Source organism: Salmo salar, chromosome 12, assembly GCF_965601325.2.
Source record: "Salmo salar chromosome 12, fSalSal1, whole genome shotgun sequence".
Lineage (NCBI taxonomy): Eukaryota > Metazoa > Chordata > Actinopteri > Salmoniformes > Salmonidae > Salmo > Salmo salar.
The window spans coordinates 101,927,093-101,945,971 of NC_138302.1; the positions used below are offsets into that span (position 1 = coordinate 101,927,093).

At 42.3% G+C, this 18,879-nt stretch overlaps 1 non-coding gene across 1 annotated transcript; it reads right to left on the reverse strand.

The window, feature by feature from the left end:
• Positions 1-2,864: 2,864 nt before the first annotated feature.
• LOC106566219 (uncharacterized) lies at positions 2,865-3,664 on the reverse strand. Its single transcript, XR_014379544.1, has 3 exons — positions 3,524-3,664; positions 3,304-3,429; positions 2,865-3,179 (listed from the first exon to the last, which is right to left on the reverse strand). It is a non-coding gene; the product is annotated as an uncharacterized LOC106566219 (transcript).
• Between the last annotated feature and the right edge of the window lie 15,215 nt (positions 3,665-18,879).

Consider the following 18,879-nt stretch of genomic DNA (forward strand, 5'->3'; position numbering starts at 1 on the left):
GTCTTTGTTTGGTTGCATGTATTTTGCACTACGAAGCTTTTCGTTCGTTGTGTTTATTGTTTTTTTTTGCTGGTTCACCGTTAAAATAAAAGATGATGAACTCAACTCACGCTGCGCCTTGCTCTACCTTGAACGACGAACGTTACAATGTCAGAGTAGTGGTGGCATTAGTTCATGTTCACACTTATAACTTATTAATATGCATAGGCCTTTCATCATTAAGACCTTTTGGCAATAATGTCTGGAGGGTGAAAATCCCCCAAAAACATTCCCTTTTACTCAAGAGTATTATTTATATCACCTCCCCTGTCTGATATCTTGACTTTCTGTCCTGCCTGCTCCCACTTTCCCTCCCTGGCGCTCGAAGGAGCCAGGCTCCCCAGCATTACGCTGATTCCATCATCAGAACGCACTCCTGCTACCCTCGTTACGCGGGTCAGAAATTCATTGCGCTCACCTGGACTCAATCACCTGTGTTTATTTCCTCCCCTATATCTGTCTGTTTCCCAAGCTATGTTCCCTGCTTCAGGATTAATTGTTGTTTGTCATTTTGTTACCTGGTTCTGACGCTGTTCCTGTCCTGTTCGTTGTCTGTTCCACATTAAATGTTCAACTCCCCATACCTGCTTCTCTTCTCCAGGGTCGTTCCTTACACTTTCTCTACGCCACAAAATCTAAAAAGTAGAAATGTCCTGCTTTTGGTCATTAAAATGTACTACAAATGGATAATCCCTGTCAGTTTTTCTTGATTGAACTTTTATGGTCACTAATTCACTGTTTGAGAGAATTAACAGGCAACATTGACATTTTAATCATGTAGATAATATGGGTGGTGGAACACGTAATAATGCAATTTATTTGGAACCGTTTTCCTGTATGTGGGGGTGGCAGAAATATTCACACTTCATCATATTGTTGCACTGTGCGCATCCTCTGCATTTATAGCTTCCATTTGGAAGAGGGCGTAAAAAGAGCCTGGCTGATTTTCTTTTGTGGCTGGCAGCTGTCATGGACCAATTTGTTGCATATATTGTGACCTCTCCTATATACAATAAGTGGTGGGTTCTTACATCCAGCCGGCAAAGCTGAGTCGGATGATAAAATATGTCAGTGTTTCTTGACCGCATCTCATACTTTTCGCAGGTTCAAAGTATATGTGGTTGTGGACATTACAGACTGTTCTTTAGCTTTAGTGGGTCTTTTTTGTAGCAGTTCATTTCGTGTTTTTCCCTAATGCCAAATTAAGAGCTTCATCCACACATTGTCGCGAATAGCCTCTTCTTAGAAACCTAGTGCACATCTCCGCTGCTTTTTCTAGATAATCCTCTGTGGAGTGGCATATACGACGCAGTCTGAAGAACTGGCTTCTAGGAAGTCCTCTTTTTAATGGCTCAGGGTGGAAGCTGTCTCCCTGTAATAGAGTATTTCTGTCCGTTTCTTTTCTATACAGAGTTGTAAACAGGGTTCCGTTTGATTTCTCAATTCCACATATCGAGGTAATGAACACGTTGAGTGTCACATTCAATAGTGAATTTGAGATTGGGGTCAATGTCGTTGAGTAGTGCCATAAAGTCTGACAGCTCTTATCCCGTTCCTATCCAAGGCGTCAATATATCGATACCATTTCAGGATTTTAATCCCCCCCAAAAATGTGGTTTCATTGTTAACAAAATGTTTTTCAAAATGACCCACATAAAGATTAGCATAGCTCGGAGCGAATGTGGAGCCCATCGATGTTTCATTTGTTTGGAGGTAGTATTCATCATCAAACATAAAAAAAATTCAGCCAGCTCTAGAATAAAGTTTTTTGGTGGGTAGTGAGTAGTGGGTAGTGTTTTTTTTCTCTTCTATGTTCAGACTAACCTATGATAGGTATTAATCGACGACTGAATTAGCTTTTGGGCTTAAAATGGGTAACATGGGCCTATCCTAGGCCTGGTAGAGAGAGGACTGTGGGGGAGGAGGCAGACAACATGAGAGCTTTCCTAGGCCTGGTAGAGAGAGAACAGAGATAAGGGAACCAGGGGTTTGGTTGGTGCTGTGTTGCACACTGTTTCTATTGTGCAATATGTAATGCTTCAGCGATCCCGATTGATTACGGACCTACATTTAGATCAGACTATCTGTAAAGCTTCAGATTGAACACAGAACTAAATTTAGTTCGGACTGTCTGTAAAGCTTCAGATTGAACGCAGAACTAAATTTAGATCGGACAGTCTGTAAAGCTTTAACTTCAGAGATCCAAATTGAATTTAGTCTGACCTTCTTTTGCTCTTGGTCATTTTTTTTCCCACCAAAAGAAAAACATGGATCAACTCTACCATCCTCCCTCTCAACTCTAGCATCCTCCCTCTCAACTCTACCAACCTCCCTCTCAACTCTACCATCCTCCCTCTCAACTCTACCATCCTCCCTCTCAACTCTACCATCCTCCCTCTCAACTCTACCATCCTCCCTCTCAACTCTACCAACCTCCCTCTCAACTCTACCATCCTCCCTCTCAACTCTACCATCCTCCCTCTCAACTCTACCATCCTCCCTCTCAACTCTACCATCCTCCCTCTCAACTCTACCATCCTCCCTCTCAACTCTACCTTATGAGCTGCGAGAGGCTGTTGGAAAGAGACACTGCAATGTTTAGGAACAAACAAACACATTACTGAGGGAATAGCATTGAAGTTGTTGAAATGTGACACGTCAAAATTTTGTTCAACTGTTACTAGCAGCTGCCAATGATAAACTTTCAGTATGTTAGAAGCACATAAGAAGCAAAAAACAGTATGATTTATGCAGAAAACCATTTGAGATGGGTTTTCTCTGGACTCATTGAATGGAATTGATTTGGGTAAAATATTACGCAAAAGTATGTGCATATTATGCTGAGGTTTATTGAGCAAACAGCAAAATGCCATTGAAGTGGCACCATCCATTGGCACCACCATTATTCACTTTGTCCCAGATCCATGAATTATCCTTCAAAACGACATATACCACATCTCCCTCCTCCAGCTGCAGTATGATACCATTAGATCCGTTGTAGGAGCCGTCCTTGTTCATAGCAGAAATAAATGCGATTTGTTCTTTGTTCTTGAACAGCACGGAGTCTGAGCGGCGATTTGATCCTGAATGGTGATAGACGCTAAAGTGATAGACTCCCCCCACTGGCGCTGTGAAGATGCCTGGATGAAAAGAGCACACTATTTAATGTGGGAAGATGTTGGTCATAAATTAAGAAGAAGAAGAAGAAGAAGACGAAGAAGACGAAGAATATATAATAGTTTAAAATGAGCACGATGACTTAACCTGTTGCCGGGTTGTAAGCGTTGCCAAGGTTGGTTAAGACATTTTCGTAGACAAGGGTTTTGTCAACATTGAAAGGTCCATAGTATCCAGTACCCCCAAAACCAGCTGAGAATGCCACATTTGTTTCTGTGAGAAACAAAATGACATGTGTTACAACTATAGGACTCAGCAGTTGATTATTTCAGTAAGCCCATGTTAAAATAGTGAAGAAAGTATCTACCTGCTTTAGTCTTCAGTGTCTCCACCTGGCGCTCAGCAACTACAAGTCGGTTCTCCATGACTTCAATCTTCCTCTGCATGTTACACATGACAGACTGGCAGTTTTCTTCTTCGTTTTCTGGGGTTGCAATCATAGCCGCAGTCAGGCCGCTGCACAGCAACACCAGCAAAACTACAACACCCTTCATTCTTTACCTGGACTCCAAACGTCTTCAGTTTATTAGTTGCTCTCCACTTAGGTGTGAAATTAGGTTTGTGAAAAAAGGGACCTGCGCAAGGTCACTTAAATAGTTACCAAATCATATAATTACTAGACGTTCTATTTACCGGATAGTCTTATCTAACAAAGTCATTGACCTACGTTTCATGTTGGCGTAGGCAGACCTTTACTTTTTGGCCTTGGGGGTACACAGCACAGAAAAAAACTACAATTATTATAGTGTTAACAAGTCACCACAAACAATGAAACAGGCTTTACGGTCATAATACTGTAGGAAGAAGTCAGACAGAGGAAATTATCACCTATAGCTTGCCATGAAACACAGAGGATGAAGAACAGAATCACAGCAATAAGAAAGAGCAGAAGACCCCTCTCTTTCATTCTTCTCATTATTTTATTTATTTTCAGGACATTGTAATTACAGTCCTTTCTCTCCACCGTTCCTCTCTTCTTTCCAATATATCTCTGACTCTGGTTTGATCTGGTTTGGTTTGGCACCGTCAAGGAACTGAGAAGAGAGACAACAGAGAGCAGAGAGAGGGGGTTTGTTTGCTATGTACCGTGTTATGTGTTTTGAGACAACATGTTCGGTGCTGTTGCTCAGTGTCGTCTGTTCAGTGCTGTACTATACAATGCAGAGAAAACCGAGAGCAGAGAACAGAGCACAGAACACGTATTGGGGGTTGCTGTACTGCACAGTGCTGTGTGTTTGGGCTGTACTATCACACTTGCAGAACCAGGAGCTGGATGAGGTGACAGCAGAGAGAGAGAGAGAGAGAGAGAGGAGAGAGAGAGAGGAGAGAGACTAACCTGCAGGTAGTCTAGTCTGTCAAGAGACTAACCTACAGGTCGACTAGTCTATCAAGTGACTAACCTTCAGGTTGACTAGTCTATCAAGTGACTAACCTTCAGGTTGACTAGTCTATCAAGAGACTAACCTGCAGGTAGACTAGTCTGTCAAAAGACTAACCTGCAGGTAGTCTAGTCTGTCAAATGACTAACCTGCAGGTAGACTAGTTTGTCAAGAGACCAACCTATAAGGTATTTTGGTATTTGGTGTTCATCAGGATCCCCATTAGCTATTGCAAAAGCAGCAGCTACTCTTCCTGGGGTCCACATGAAACATGACATAATTGTCACAACCTGATCTGTTTCACCTGTCTTTGTGCTTGTCTCCACCCCTCTCCAGGTGTCGCACATTTACCCCATTATCCCCAATGTATTTATACCTGTGTTCCCTGTTTGTCTGTTGCCAGTTTGTCTTGTCAAGCCTTCCAGGGTTTATTTTCCCCTGCTCCTGTTTTTCCTATTCTCCGTTTTCTAGCCCTCCCGGTTCCGATCTGTTCAGCCTGCCCTGACCTCGAGCCTCAAATAACCGGTGCCCCCACACATTGACTCTGTATCGGTACCCCACTGTATATAGTCTCGCTACTATTTTACAGCTGCTCTTTAATTATTTGTTACTTTTATCTCTTATTCTTATTTGTATTTTTTTTTTAAACTACAATGTTGGTTAGGGGCTTGTAAGTAAGCATTTCACTAAAGTCTACACTTGTTGTATTCCACACATGTGACTAATACAATTTGATTTGATTAAATACAGTGCAGATGACATTACAATATATATATACTGCTCAAAAAAATAAAGGGAACACTTAAACAACACATCCTAGATCTGAATGAAAGAAATAATCTTATTAAATACTTTTTTCTTTACATAGTTCACACAAAAATAATCAATGGAAATCCAATTTATCAACCCATGGAGGTCTGGATTTGGAGTCACACTCAAAATTAAAGTGGAAAACCACACTACAGGCTGATCCAACTTTGATGTAATGTCCTTAAAACAAGTAAAAATGAGGCTCAGTAGTGTGTGTGGCCTCCACATGCCTGTATGACCTCCCTACAACGCCTGGGCATGCTCCTGATGAGGTGGCAGATGGTCTCCTGAGGGATCTCCTCCCAGACCTGGACTAAAGCATCCGCCAACTCCTGGACAGTCTGTGGTGCAACGTGGCGTTGGTGGATGGAGCGAGACATGATGTCCCAGATGTGCTCAATTGGATTCAGGTCTGGGGAACGGGCGGGCCAGTCCATAGCATCAATGCCTTCCTCTTGCAGGAACTGCTGACACACTCCAGCCACATGAGGTCTAGCATTGTCTTGCATTAGGAGGAACCCAGGGCCAACCGCACCAGCATATGGTCTCACAAGGGGTCTGAGGATCTCATCTCGGTACCTAATGGCAGTCAGGCTACCTCTGGAGAGCACATGGAGGGCTGTGCGGCCCCCCAAAGAAATGCCACCCCACACCATGACTGACCCACCGCCAAACCGGTCATGCTGGAGGATGTTGCAGGCAGCAGAACGTTCTCCACTGCGTCTCCAGACTCTGTCACGTCTGTCACGTGCTCAATGTGAACCTGCTTTCATCTGTGAAGAGCACAGGGCGCCAGTGGCGAATTTGCCAATCTTGGTGTTTTCTGGCAAATGCCAAACGTCCAGCACGGTGTTGGGCTGTAAGCACAACCCCCACCTGTGGACGTCGGGCCCTCATACCACCCTCATGGAGTCTGTTTCTGACCGTTTGAGCAGACACATGCACATTTGTGGCCTGCTGGAGGTAATTTTGCGTGGCTCTGGCAGTGCTTCTCCTGCTCCTCCTTGCACAAAGGCGGAGGTAGCGGTCCTGCTGCTGGGTTGTTGCCCTCCTACGGCCTCCTCCATGTCTCCTGATGTACTGATCTGTCTCCTGGCAGCGCCTCCATGCTCTGGACACTACGCTGACAGACACAGCAAACCTTCTTGTCACAGCTCGCATTGATGTGCCATCCTGGATGAGCTGCACTACCTGAGCCACTTGTGTGGGTTGTAGACTCCGTCTCATGCTACCACTAGAGTGAAAGCACCGCCAGCATTCAAAAGTGACCAAAACATCAGCCAGGAAGCATAGGAACTGAGAAGTGGTCTGTGGTCCCCACCTGCAGAACCACTCCTTTATTTGGGGTGTCTTGCTAATTGCCTATAATTTCCACCTGTTGTCTATTCCATTTGCACAACAGCATGTGAAATTTATTGTCAATCAGTGTTGCTTCCTAAGTGGACAGTTTGATTTCACAGAAGTGTGATTGACTTGGAGTTACATTGTGTTGGTTAAGTGTTCCCTTTATTTTTTTGAGCAGTGTATATATATAAAATAGCTGTGTCTCTTCTCAGTCCCCGTAATACATTAAGGTGTACTTTGATCTTGTTTTTGAAACTATATTTATTGCTAGCTTGAGTTACTTGGGGTTGGCAGAGAGTTCCATTTAGTCATGGCTCTATTTAATACTGTGTTTTTTCAAGCCTCTGTTCTGGACCTGGGGACTGTGAAGAGACTTCTGGTTGCATGTCTTGTGTTGTACTGATGTGTGTCTGAACTGTGTGTCAACTGTTTGAACAGACAGTTCAGTACCTTCAAAACATCAACACCTCTCGCACAAAGACCAATAATGATGACTGTCAATCTCTCCTCAACCTTGTAGCTAGGAGAGACTGACATGCATGTAACTGACACTTTTCCTCTGTATTCGTCTAAGTGTGATACGTGCTGCTTGGTTCTGGACCAACTGCAATTTACCTATGCTCTCTTTGCCACACATGACCACACAGCCCTACAATAGTCCAGGTGTGACAAAACTAGGACCTGAAGGATCTGTCTAGTCGACTGAGATGTCAAGAAGGTAGAGCAACAGCCCCATCATGGACAGACCTCTTCACATTTTAGCAACCATTGAGTCTATATGTTTTGACCATAAAAGCTTGCTATCTAGGGTCTCTACAATAATAGAGCCTAACGAGGTTTAGCGTGGAGTGAAGCTTTTTGTTTTTTAAGATATTTAGCTCCAGCCTATTGCTAGTTACCCATTCTAAAACTGACTGGAGTCTATGTTTAAGGGAGTCAGTTAGTTATTTTACTGTTGCAGCCAACGTGTATACGGTGGAGTCGTCAGTGTACACAGACACACAGGCTTTTGTCACGATCGTCGTAATGATTGGACCAAGGCGCAGCGTGAGTAGAGGTTCCACATCTTTATTATAACGTGAAACTTCAGCAAAATAACAATAAATGATCAAACGAAACGTGAAGACAGTGAAGTGCAAACAGGCACCTACACAAAAACAAGATCCCACAAAACACAGTGGGGAAATTGGCTGTTTTAATATGATCCCCAATCAGAGACAACGCTAAACAGCTGCCTCTGATTGGGAACCATACCAAGCACACCAACATAGAAATACAAAACATAGAGCACTCCCTAGTCACACCCTGACCTACTATACCATAGAGAACCAAGGGCTCTCTATGGTCAGGGTGTGACAGCGTTATTCAAGGTAAGCTGAAGGTCATTAGTAAAAAGAGAAAACAATGGCCCAAGCCGGCTGCCTTGCGGGACACCACATTTAACTGAATTTGATTGAGAGGCTTCTATTAAAGAAAACCCTCTGTGTTCTGTTAGATAGGTACCTGTCAATAAAACCCTCTGTGTTCTGTTAGATAGGTACCTGTCAATAAAACCCTCTGTGTTCTGTTAGATAGGTACCTGTCAATAAAACCCTCAATAAATCCCTCTGTGTTCTATTAGACAGGTAACTCTCAATAAACAGACAGGTGTAAGGAGTGCGTACTGGCAGCAGAGAAGTCAGACGCAGGAGAACAAAAACTGTGTTCCAAACGGCGTAGTTTAATAACAAAAAAACTCACCGGAGAAACAGAACTATCAAATAATGGGTACATAACCCGACGCACACCAGGACAGACGTGCACAAGCACTTACAACGAACAATCACCGACAAGGACATGAGGGGAAACAGAGGGTTAAATACACAACATGTAATTGATGGGATTTGGAACCAGGTGTGATGGAAGACAAGACAAAACCAAAGGAAAATGAAAAGAGGATCAGCGATGGCAGGATGGTCGGTGACTTCGACCGCCAAACGTCGCCCGAACAAGGAGAGGGACCAACTTCGGCAGAAGTCGTGACAACAGGTAACTCTCAATAAACCCTCTGTGTTATAATAGATAGGTAACTGTCAATCCATAATAAGGCAGAGGATGCAAATTCTTAACACCAACATTTTTTTCAACAATAGGTTATGATCAATGACATCAAAAGCTGTACTGAAGTCTAACAGAACAGCTCCCACAATCTTCTTACTATCAATTTCTTTCAGCCGTTGAGTACCCTTCCCTATAAGCATGCTGATAGACTGTTGTTAATTTGTTTTCTAGGACATCATTGTAAATAAGAGTTTGTTCTTAACTGAATTACCTAGTTAAATAAAGGTGAAATAAAAATAAATAAATAAAAATACTAACCACTTTGTGGAACTCCAATACTACAATGATTGTCTTTCATTCTTTGGTCAGTTATGCATGACTATGATGGCTCAGCATGAGTTGTTTGTATGTCATGCCTAAGTTTGCTAAACTTGTCAACAAAAAAAGTTATTAAAGTGGTTGGCAATATCAAAGGGTTTTGTTATGAACAAGCCCTCTGCCTCAATGAAGGATGGAGCCGAGTTTGTTTTTGTTATTTACTAGAATTTCATTTAAAGTACTCCAGAGCTTTTTATTATAATTCTTTATAGAATTTATCTTTGTTTCATCGTATAGTTTCTTCTTCTTTTTGTTTAGTTTAGTTACATGATTTCTGTAATGTACTGTAATGTTTGCCAGTCTGCTGTGCTGTCAGACTTATATGCTATTCCCTTTGCCTCATCCCTCTCAGCCATACAGTTTGTTTCAATTCACCATCTATCCAATGGGGATTTGGCATTTCTAACAGTCAGTTAGTTCTTGATGGGCCTATCAGTAACCAAAAGAAGCAGTTTCTTAAATACTTCCAATGCTGCATCAGGATGTTCCTCATTACACACTTCAGACCAACAAATCTTTTTTTTACATCTTCGACATAGGAATCATTGCAAAACCTCTGGTATGATCATTTGTACACCATTTTTAGGTCCAGTCTTTGAAACATCGATTTTTTTTTTTTCTGGATCTGGCTGTTATATTATGATCACTACATCTGACGGGTGCTGATACTGCTTTAGAGAAGGTTTCTACACCATTAGATGTGGTCAATACACGTGGATGATTTTTAGTTCCTGTTCTGTTTGTAAGTATACCCTGGTAGGTTGACTGAATAACTTGAACCAGATTGCAGGCACTGGTTACCGCTTGGAGCTTCTTTTTGAGTGGACAACTTGATGACAACCAGTTAATATTTAGGTCAGCCAGAAAATATACCTTTCTGTTCATGTAACGGATATAACATTATCCAACATTTCACACATACATTGTAATATTGTTGTATGGTGGTATTATACATTTTGTAGTGTAGATCATGTGCATTCGGAAAGTATTTAGACCCCTCCCCTTTTCCACATTTTGTTACATTACAACCTTATTCAAAAATGGATTGCATTATATTTTGTCCTCATCAATCTACACACAATACTCCATAATGACAAAGCGAAAATAGGTTTTTAGATAACAGAAATATCTAATTGACATAACTATTCAGACCCTTTGCTATGCGACTCGAAATTGAGCTCAGGTGCATCTTGTTTCCATTGAGCATCCTTGAGATGGTTCTACAACTAGATTGGAGTCCACCTGTGGTAAATTCAATTGATTGGACATTATTTGGAAAGGCACACACCTGTCTATATAAGATCCCACAGTTGACAGTGCATGTCAGTGCAATGACCAAGCCATGAGGTCGAAGGAATTGTCTGTAGAGATCCGAGACAGGATTGAGTCGAGCCACAGATCTGGGGAAGGGTACCAAAACACTTCTGCAGCATTGAAGGTCCCCAAGAACACAGTGGCCTCCATCATTCTTAAATGGAAGAAGACTTTTCCTAGAGTTGGCCACCCATCCAAACTGAGCAATCATGAAAGAAGGGACTTGATCAGGGAGGTGACCAAGAACCCATTTGTCACTCTGACAGACATCCAGAGTTCCACTGTGGAGATGGGAGAACCTTCCAGAAGAACAGCCATCTCTACAGCATTCCACCAAATCAGGCTGTGCTACTACTTCTGCTTCCTTGCTTCAGACTTTTGGGTGTTGATGGTGCTGCAGTGTTCTTTTTGTTTCTGGCCAGGACGTTGTTCCAGCGTTTTCTGTCTGTCAGTGACGGAGGCCAGTAGCTATGGAGCGAACCTTCACACCGATGTCCACTCGTTGACATAATCTCCCTCGCTTCTAAACCTTCATTGACCAGTTTCTGGACTGTCGTGGTCCTGATACTGTGATTTGTGTATGTAGTTGTTCCTGCTGCCCTGCAGATCTTTGGTAGAAGTGCTACCAGATAGTTCACACCCATTGGCTCTGACCAGACCGAGTCCCCAATACACATTCCTCTCCTTGGGTGGAGATAAAATGCAAGGAAGTTCTCCGGGCATTTCGATAGATATTTCTCCAGTGATGCCACCGGGCATAGTTGGTTCCCTGATTGCTCAAACATGAATCGCCTATTGGACTCCCTGCCCCTCTCCCTTCGGGTCGAGATTAATCTTTGTGGCCTCGTTATATGTGAAAGTGTTGTATCTGAGAGAGAGAATGCGTTATTATAATATTGTTTTCCAGTAGCCTAATTATGACTTAGAAATAACACAAGCAGGCTATGAACAACATACCTTAGGCTGTTCTCGTCTGTTTTTTTACGAGGAATGAGTTGGACTTTTAGATGTCTGTTCCCTTCTTTTCCTCTTCGTCCCAGATGTAACTGGAGGTCGAACCACACTTTCTGGACCAGATCCTTTGGTGTACCGACTTTCAGAGCCTGGGAGTTTTGAGGCTGGGCCATGTCCTTATCGGTGATGGGAGGGTGGCTGTTTGTGATATTTTTTCCTTGCCTTCTTAGCTGTTTGATGTTGCCCAGATAAACATGATTCGAGATAGTAAGTTTATTATCCTTCATAAGGCACCAGCTGTGACAGATGCGTGGGTCATTTAGTAACCCGTTGAGCCCACTACAGAGTGCCAGGTAGCTACTTATACTGTACTGCTCCCCCTTCCCATTTCATACATTTCCATAAAACTGTCGGAGAGGATGTTAAACTCTTCCTTAGTGACAGTTTTGAAGTCAAACAACTTTTTTCTTCTCTGCTAGCCAGCCCTCAAAGCAGCGCACAGCCCAGTTTGTATTCTTAACCTCTATGGGCTAGGTGGGACGCTAGCGTGCCACCCGTGGTGCACTCCATCAACAGCAGGTGCATTTCAAGAGCGGCAAATTTGAATCCAAATAAATGTCAAAATTCAAATTTTTCAAACATACAACTATTTTACACCCTTTGAAAGATAAACATCTCCTTAATCTAACCACGTTTTACGATTTCAAAAAGGTTTTACGGTGAAAGCATAAATTTAGAGTATGTTAGGACAGTACATTTACAAGAGTTGTGTGTAATGTTTTATCGATTCAAAGACAGGGTCACCAAAACCATAAAACCAGCTAAAATGATGCACTAACCTTTTACAATCTCAATCAGATGACACTCCTAGGACATTATGTTAGACAATGCATGCATTTTTAGTTCTATCAAGTTCATATTTATATCCAAAAACAGCGTTTTACTATGGCATTGATGTTGAGGAAATCGTTTCCCTCCAATAACCGGCAGTCAAGTCAGCGTCACAAATTAAATAATTAAAATTAGAAAACATTGGTAAAATATTATATTGTCATTTAAAGAATTATAGATTTACATCTCTTGAACGCAATCAACTTGCCAGATTTAAAAATAACCTTACTGGGAAATCACACTTTGCAATAATCTGAGCACTGCGCCCAGAAAAATACGCGTTGCGATACAGACTAGACGTCATGTTGGGGAGATCTAAAATCGAAAATACTATGTAAATAATCCATTACCTTTGATTCTCTTCATCAGATGTCACTTCCAGGTATCACAGGTCCATAACGAATGTAGTTTTGTTCAAAAAAGCTCATCATTTATGTCCAAAAATCTCCGTCTTGTTAGCACATGATCTAAGCCAGCCGGACTTCTCGTCATGAACGAGGGGAAAAAATATATTTACGTTCGTTCAAACATGTCAAAATGGTAATTTATGGAATAGACCCATCTGGGTCGCTCGTCTTTTCAGTTTAAAGGTTAAATAAATAAAACATTGGATTTGATACAACGGGTGGGTATAATCCTGAAGGCTGATTGGTTACAACAACGTTCCAGCCGGTGTCTATTCCATAAATTACTACCGGCTAACATGATGTTGAAATGCCTATTTACTCTGTTCCATCTGACTGTGCAATCCACTGTCTCATCAACCCTGCCAGGAAATTAATACATTTGATCTCCATTATGAAAAGCATCTAGATATCATCTCCCATTTCTTTTAGACTAGCATTTGGTTTTCAACAGCAGAGATCTGTATAAACCGTGTTGTCTGTTGTCTGCAAATCTGACGGTCAAATGGTAAAAATACATCTAGCCGCTCGAAAGCACCCTTACCTGCCGATCTATAAACTACGTCTCCGTAATCAATCATGGATAGGATGGTCTTCTGAATCAGGGTAGGTTTGGATGCTGGGGTGAACGAGGAGTGATTACGATAGAGGAAACCAAGTCTAGATTTTATTTTAGCCTGCAGCTTTGCTGAGATAAGGACAGTGCACCGTCTAGCAATACTCCCAAGTACTTGTATGAGGTGACTACCTCAAGCTCTAAACCCTCAAAGGTAGTAATAAAACCTGTGGGGAGAGGGGCATTCTTCTTACCAAACCACATGACCTTTGTTTTGGAGGTGTTCAGAACAAGGTTAAGGGTAGAGAAAGCTGGTTGGACACTAAGAAAGCTTTGTTGTAGAGCGTTTAACACAACATTGGGTGAGGGGCCAGCTGTATCATAAGACTGTGTCATCTGCATATAAGTGGATGACTGAGCTTCCTACTGCCTGAGATACATACGTTGTTAATGTAAATTGAGAAGAGCGAGGGGCCTAGGATCGAGCCAGCTGTGAGGAGGAGGATTTATTATCCAGGTCTTTAACCGTTTTCCAGAACTTCTTGGGGCTAATCCTTAAGACGTTTTTTGAAGCATTTTTTGAAGCATGTCCCAGTTTAAGTGACCTAGCAGGACAAAATCAGACATAGTGTTTATTTATTTTTTTATACATTTTACTTTACCTTTATGTTAAAACATATTTTTTAAATTGAACCTTTATTTAACTAGGCAAGTCAGTTTTTAATTAAGAACAAATTCTTATTTTACAATGACAGCCTACCCGGCCAAACCCAGATGACGCTGGGCCAATTGTGCGCCACCCTAATGGACTCCTAATCACGACCGGTTGTGATACAGCCTGGAATCGAACCAGGGTCTGTAGTGACACCTCTAGCACTGAGAAGCACTCGGGAGCAGCGGTCTAAGTTTCCCCTTCCTTTTATTTGGGGTTTTCGATGGGGCACGTAACAGTGTACATCAAATGATAAATCAGAGTCACAAATGCGCTGAATGCAAAGGACTTGGCAGTATGGTAAACCATTTTTTTAATGAAGGTGTATACATCTTCTTCGTATAACTACTGAAATGAAGAAAGGTTTTTTCTGTCCGTTTCTTTTCTATACACCTCAGTGTGCAAGCCATTGCCATCTTAACCAAAAACATCCAAAAAAGGAAATGAATACCGACATCCATTTTAAGGAAGACATCCATATAGGCATATAATTCCTGCAATTCAAGATCATCACACGACCAAATGAAAAAAAATATCACAGTATCTCAAACACTTTAAATAATTTAGAAGAGGGATTATTATTGTATACACAGTGCAACTCAAATTTCCCCCAAAAATGAATTGGCATAAGTAGGGGCAACTGGCGATCCCAAAACCTGCTTGAACCTGAAGATCATATGTCTTCAAACTTAAAATAATTCTTAGTCAATATTTCATTAGTCAAGTTCAACAGTAAGTCAATGGGGGGAATCCAGTTCTGTTCTTTGATTCAAATAATGTTTCATCACATCTAAAGAAGAAGAATATTAATATAAAGGCTAGAGACATCATACACAACATGTAATTTGACTGAACATCTTTAATATCTTCAACAACAAAAAAAAAGTCTGTAGTGTTCTTGAGGTAATAGGGCAACATGCGCACCAAATCCCTAAATGTGAGAATCCTGAGAAAAGTGTCTGTTAGGGATTAATTACCCGAAACAATTGGTCGGCCTTGGGGATTCAATCAATCTTTATGTATCTAGATAGATCTGGTGCTGTATCTTTCTATATAATCCACTGAACCAGAATGGGACAACACTCTGGCAATTGCATTTGCACGCTGAAGAAGGTGCTCATACCCAAAACCTTCGTGCAGCAATAAAACATTTTTAAATGTCAGTTTATTCACTGGATGTCAAGTCCTGACCAGTAAAATGGGGTCATTTGCCATAGTAGTATGGTCAGGGCGTGGCAGGGGGGGTTGTTTTGTGTGTTTTGGGGGTTTTTGGTTCTAAGGGATTTTGTTCTAGTTTTCATTTTCTATGTTTCGTTTTCTATGTTTTGGCCGAGTATGGTTTCCAATCAGAGGCAGGTGTCTTTCGTTGTCTCTGATTAGGAACCATACTTAGGCAGCCTGTTTTCCTTTGGGTTTTGTGGGTGGTTGTTTTTCTGTTTAGTGTGTTAGGATACCTGACAGAACTGTTTGGCTGTCGTTTGTTTTGTTTTTTTCTTTGTGAAGTGCTTTTTTTCCATTCAAAAAATAAAATATGAGCACTCAACACACTGCGCCTTGGTCTGTTCACTACGACAGCTGTGGCACTGGAGTGCTGTCCTGTTTTGGTTGAGTGGATTACATAGGAAGATAATTATGAACATTTGAACATCTTGGCCATGTGCTGTTATAATCTCCACCCGGCACAGCCAGAAGAGGACTGGCCACCCCTCACAGCCTGGTTCCTCTCTAGGTTTCTTCCTAGGTTTTGGCCTTTTCTAGGGAGTTTTTCCTAGCCACCGTGCTTCTACACCTGCATTGCTTGCTGTTTGGGGTTTTAGGCTGGGTTTCTGTACAGCACTTTGTAATATCAGCTGATGTAAGAAGGGCTATATAAATACATTTGATTTGATAAAGAACCTAATCTAGGTTCATTTGTAAGGTGGAGTCAAGCACGTTGTTTTTCTTTTTTCATGAGGAGTAATGTACCCACACTGCGCAGTAGTCATACCTCATCGTCAGACATCGTATGAACTCTAAACATGTTTAGAACAAGTTGTAAAGCTCTACAAATTATATCTGCGGGATTTTAAGTCTTACCAAAGTTTCCTCCTTTTTCCTTTCATGTTTGAGTTGTTTCCCCTCAGTACAGCACTCTATGGATAGACAGCTAGAGGACAGGATACACAGAGGAGTAGAGAGCTCTCTAATGGCTGAAGGCAGAACATTCCTCCAGCACTCAGCCTATTCACTGTGTGTGTGTGTTTCTGTGTATGTGTGTGTGTTTCTGTGTGTGTGTGTGTGTGTGTTTCTGTGTATGTGTGTGTGTTTCTGTGTGTATTCCGAGTACTTTATCCTCCGGACCAGAGATAATTATCTATCTCTGTGTGACCCTCTACAGGAATCATAACACACACACACACGCGCACACACACACGCAGCTCTCGATTCATTCTCGCTGTTTTCTGCACCCAAAAAAACAGTAGTCAAGCGCTTTAGGATAAATAATTTACTGCTGTTACACCATCAATATATGTGCACTCTCAGCCACCAGGGAAAAATCCATTCCTTTTTTCCCCCTTTCAAAAAGAGACCAACCAATAGAAAGAACATAACATGAACATTCCATATTAAATATTGTTTACACCACCTAGAAAATACCTGGGAGTATAGCCTAAACCTGGGCACCTCTTACTTACTACAACACACACACACACACACACACACACACACACACTTATATGATAACACAAACAGACACCATTTAAGATAAATATGAGTTATGTCAATCTGAAAATGCGTTTATAAGTGTCAATAAGCAGACCTTTGATCCTAACCATATAGAAGTGTATTCCATCATTCAACATCCCTGACCCCCCCCCCCCCCCCCCCCCATGGACACTACACGGATATGGTGCAGAGAATGTATAGAAGGTGTATACAGAAATCAGTGCAGTGCGATAGCTCGTCTGACAGAATTGGCAAAAGCGTTGAATTTGCGTTTTCTCTCGTTAATAAGTTAATTTACCAAAACCTGTTGAATACTAGCCTGGTTTAAAGCGAACTTGTCATTCAGTGTGATTTAACCAACCTTGTAGAATACAGTAACTGTGAGATAGTAATTTTCAGTCTGAAAGCACCGGACTGTCTCGTATCAGACTTCTGAAAGATACCTGTCAGAGGCTGCGTTTACAAAAGGCAGCCACAATTCTGATCTTTTGCCCAATTATTGGCAAAAGATCCAATCTTATATTGGTCAAAAGACAAAACAGTGTCAAAATATCAGATTTGGGCTGCCTGTTTAAAACGCAGCCAGAGGACTTCTGACAGACACCTGCCAGAGGAGATAGATGTTCAGGTGTTCACAATGGATCATGACAAACAATTATGCTAGGTGTGACAAATAGACAGGACATTAATCTAGAGGCGAAAGACGAGGTGCTGGCTAGCGGAGAAGAACACTTGGAAAATATAAAGACAGCCGTAAACTCAAGGAGCTCAGATGCAATTATTTAATAATCAACGTTTTGACAGACAAGCTGTCTTCATCAGGAAATGTCCAAACTTTTGACTGCATTTACATTTTAGTCATGTAGCAGATGCTCTTATCCAGAGCGACTTACAGTAGTGAATGCATACATTTCAATTCGTAATTTTTTTTTTTTTTTATAATTTTTTTTTTTCTTCCCGTACTGGCCCCCCGTGGGAATCGAACCCACAACCCTGGCATTGCAAACACCATTGCAAACACCATGTATATGTATATGTATATGTATATGTATATATATATATATATGTACACTGCTCAAAAAAAAAAAAAGTGAACACTTAAACAACACAATGTAACTCCAAGTCAATCACACTTCACACTTCACCCCCAATAAAGGAGTGGTTCTGCAGGTGGAGACCACAGACCACTTCTCAGTTCCTATGCTTCCTGGCTGATGTTTTGGTCACTTTTGAATGCTGGCGGTGCTTTCACTCTAGTGGTAGCATGAGACGAAGTCTACAACCCACACAAGTGGCTCAGGTAGAGCAGCTCATCCAGGATGGCACATCTATGCGAGCTGTGGCAAGAAGGTTTGCTGTGTCTGTCAGCGTAGTGTCCAGAGCATGGAGGCGCTACCAGGAGACAGGCCAGTACATCAGGAGACGTGGAGGAGGCCGTAGGAGGGCAACAACCCAGCAGCAGGACCGCTACCTCCGCCTTTGTGCAAGGAGGAGCAGGAGGAGCACTGCCAGAGCCCTGCAAAATGACCTCCAGCAGGCCACAAATGTGCATGTGTCTGCTCAAATGGTCAGAAACAGACTCCATGAGGGTCGTATGAGGGCCCGATGTCCACAGGTGGGGGTTGTGCTTACAGCCCAACACCGTGCAGGACGTTTGGCGTTTGCCAGAGAACATCAAGATTGGCAAATTCGCCACTGGCGCCCTGTGCCCTTCACAGATGAAAGCAGGTTCACACTGAGCACATGTGACAGACGTGACAGATTCTGGAGACGCCGTGGAGAAAGTTCTGCTGCCTGCAACATCCTCCAGCATGACCGGTTTGGCGGTGGGTCAGTCATGGTGTGGGGTGGCATTTCTTTGGGGGGGCCGCACAGCCCTCCATGTGCTCTCCAGAGGTAGCCTGACTGCCATTAGGTACCGAGATGAGATCCTCAGACCCCTTGTGAGACCATATGCTGGTGCGGTTGGCCCTGGGTTCCTCCTAATGCAAGACAATGCTAGACCTCATGTGGCTGGAGTGTGTCAGCAGTTCCTGCAAGAGGAAGGCATTGATGCTATGGACTGCCCCCCCTCCGTTCCCCAGACCTGAATCCAATTGAGCACATCTGGGACATCATGTCTCGCTCCATCCACCAATGCCACGTTGCACCACAGACTGTCCAGGAGTTGGCGGA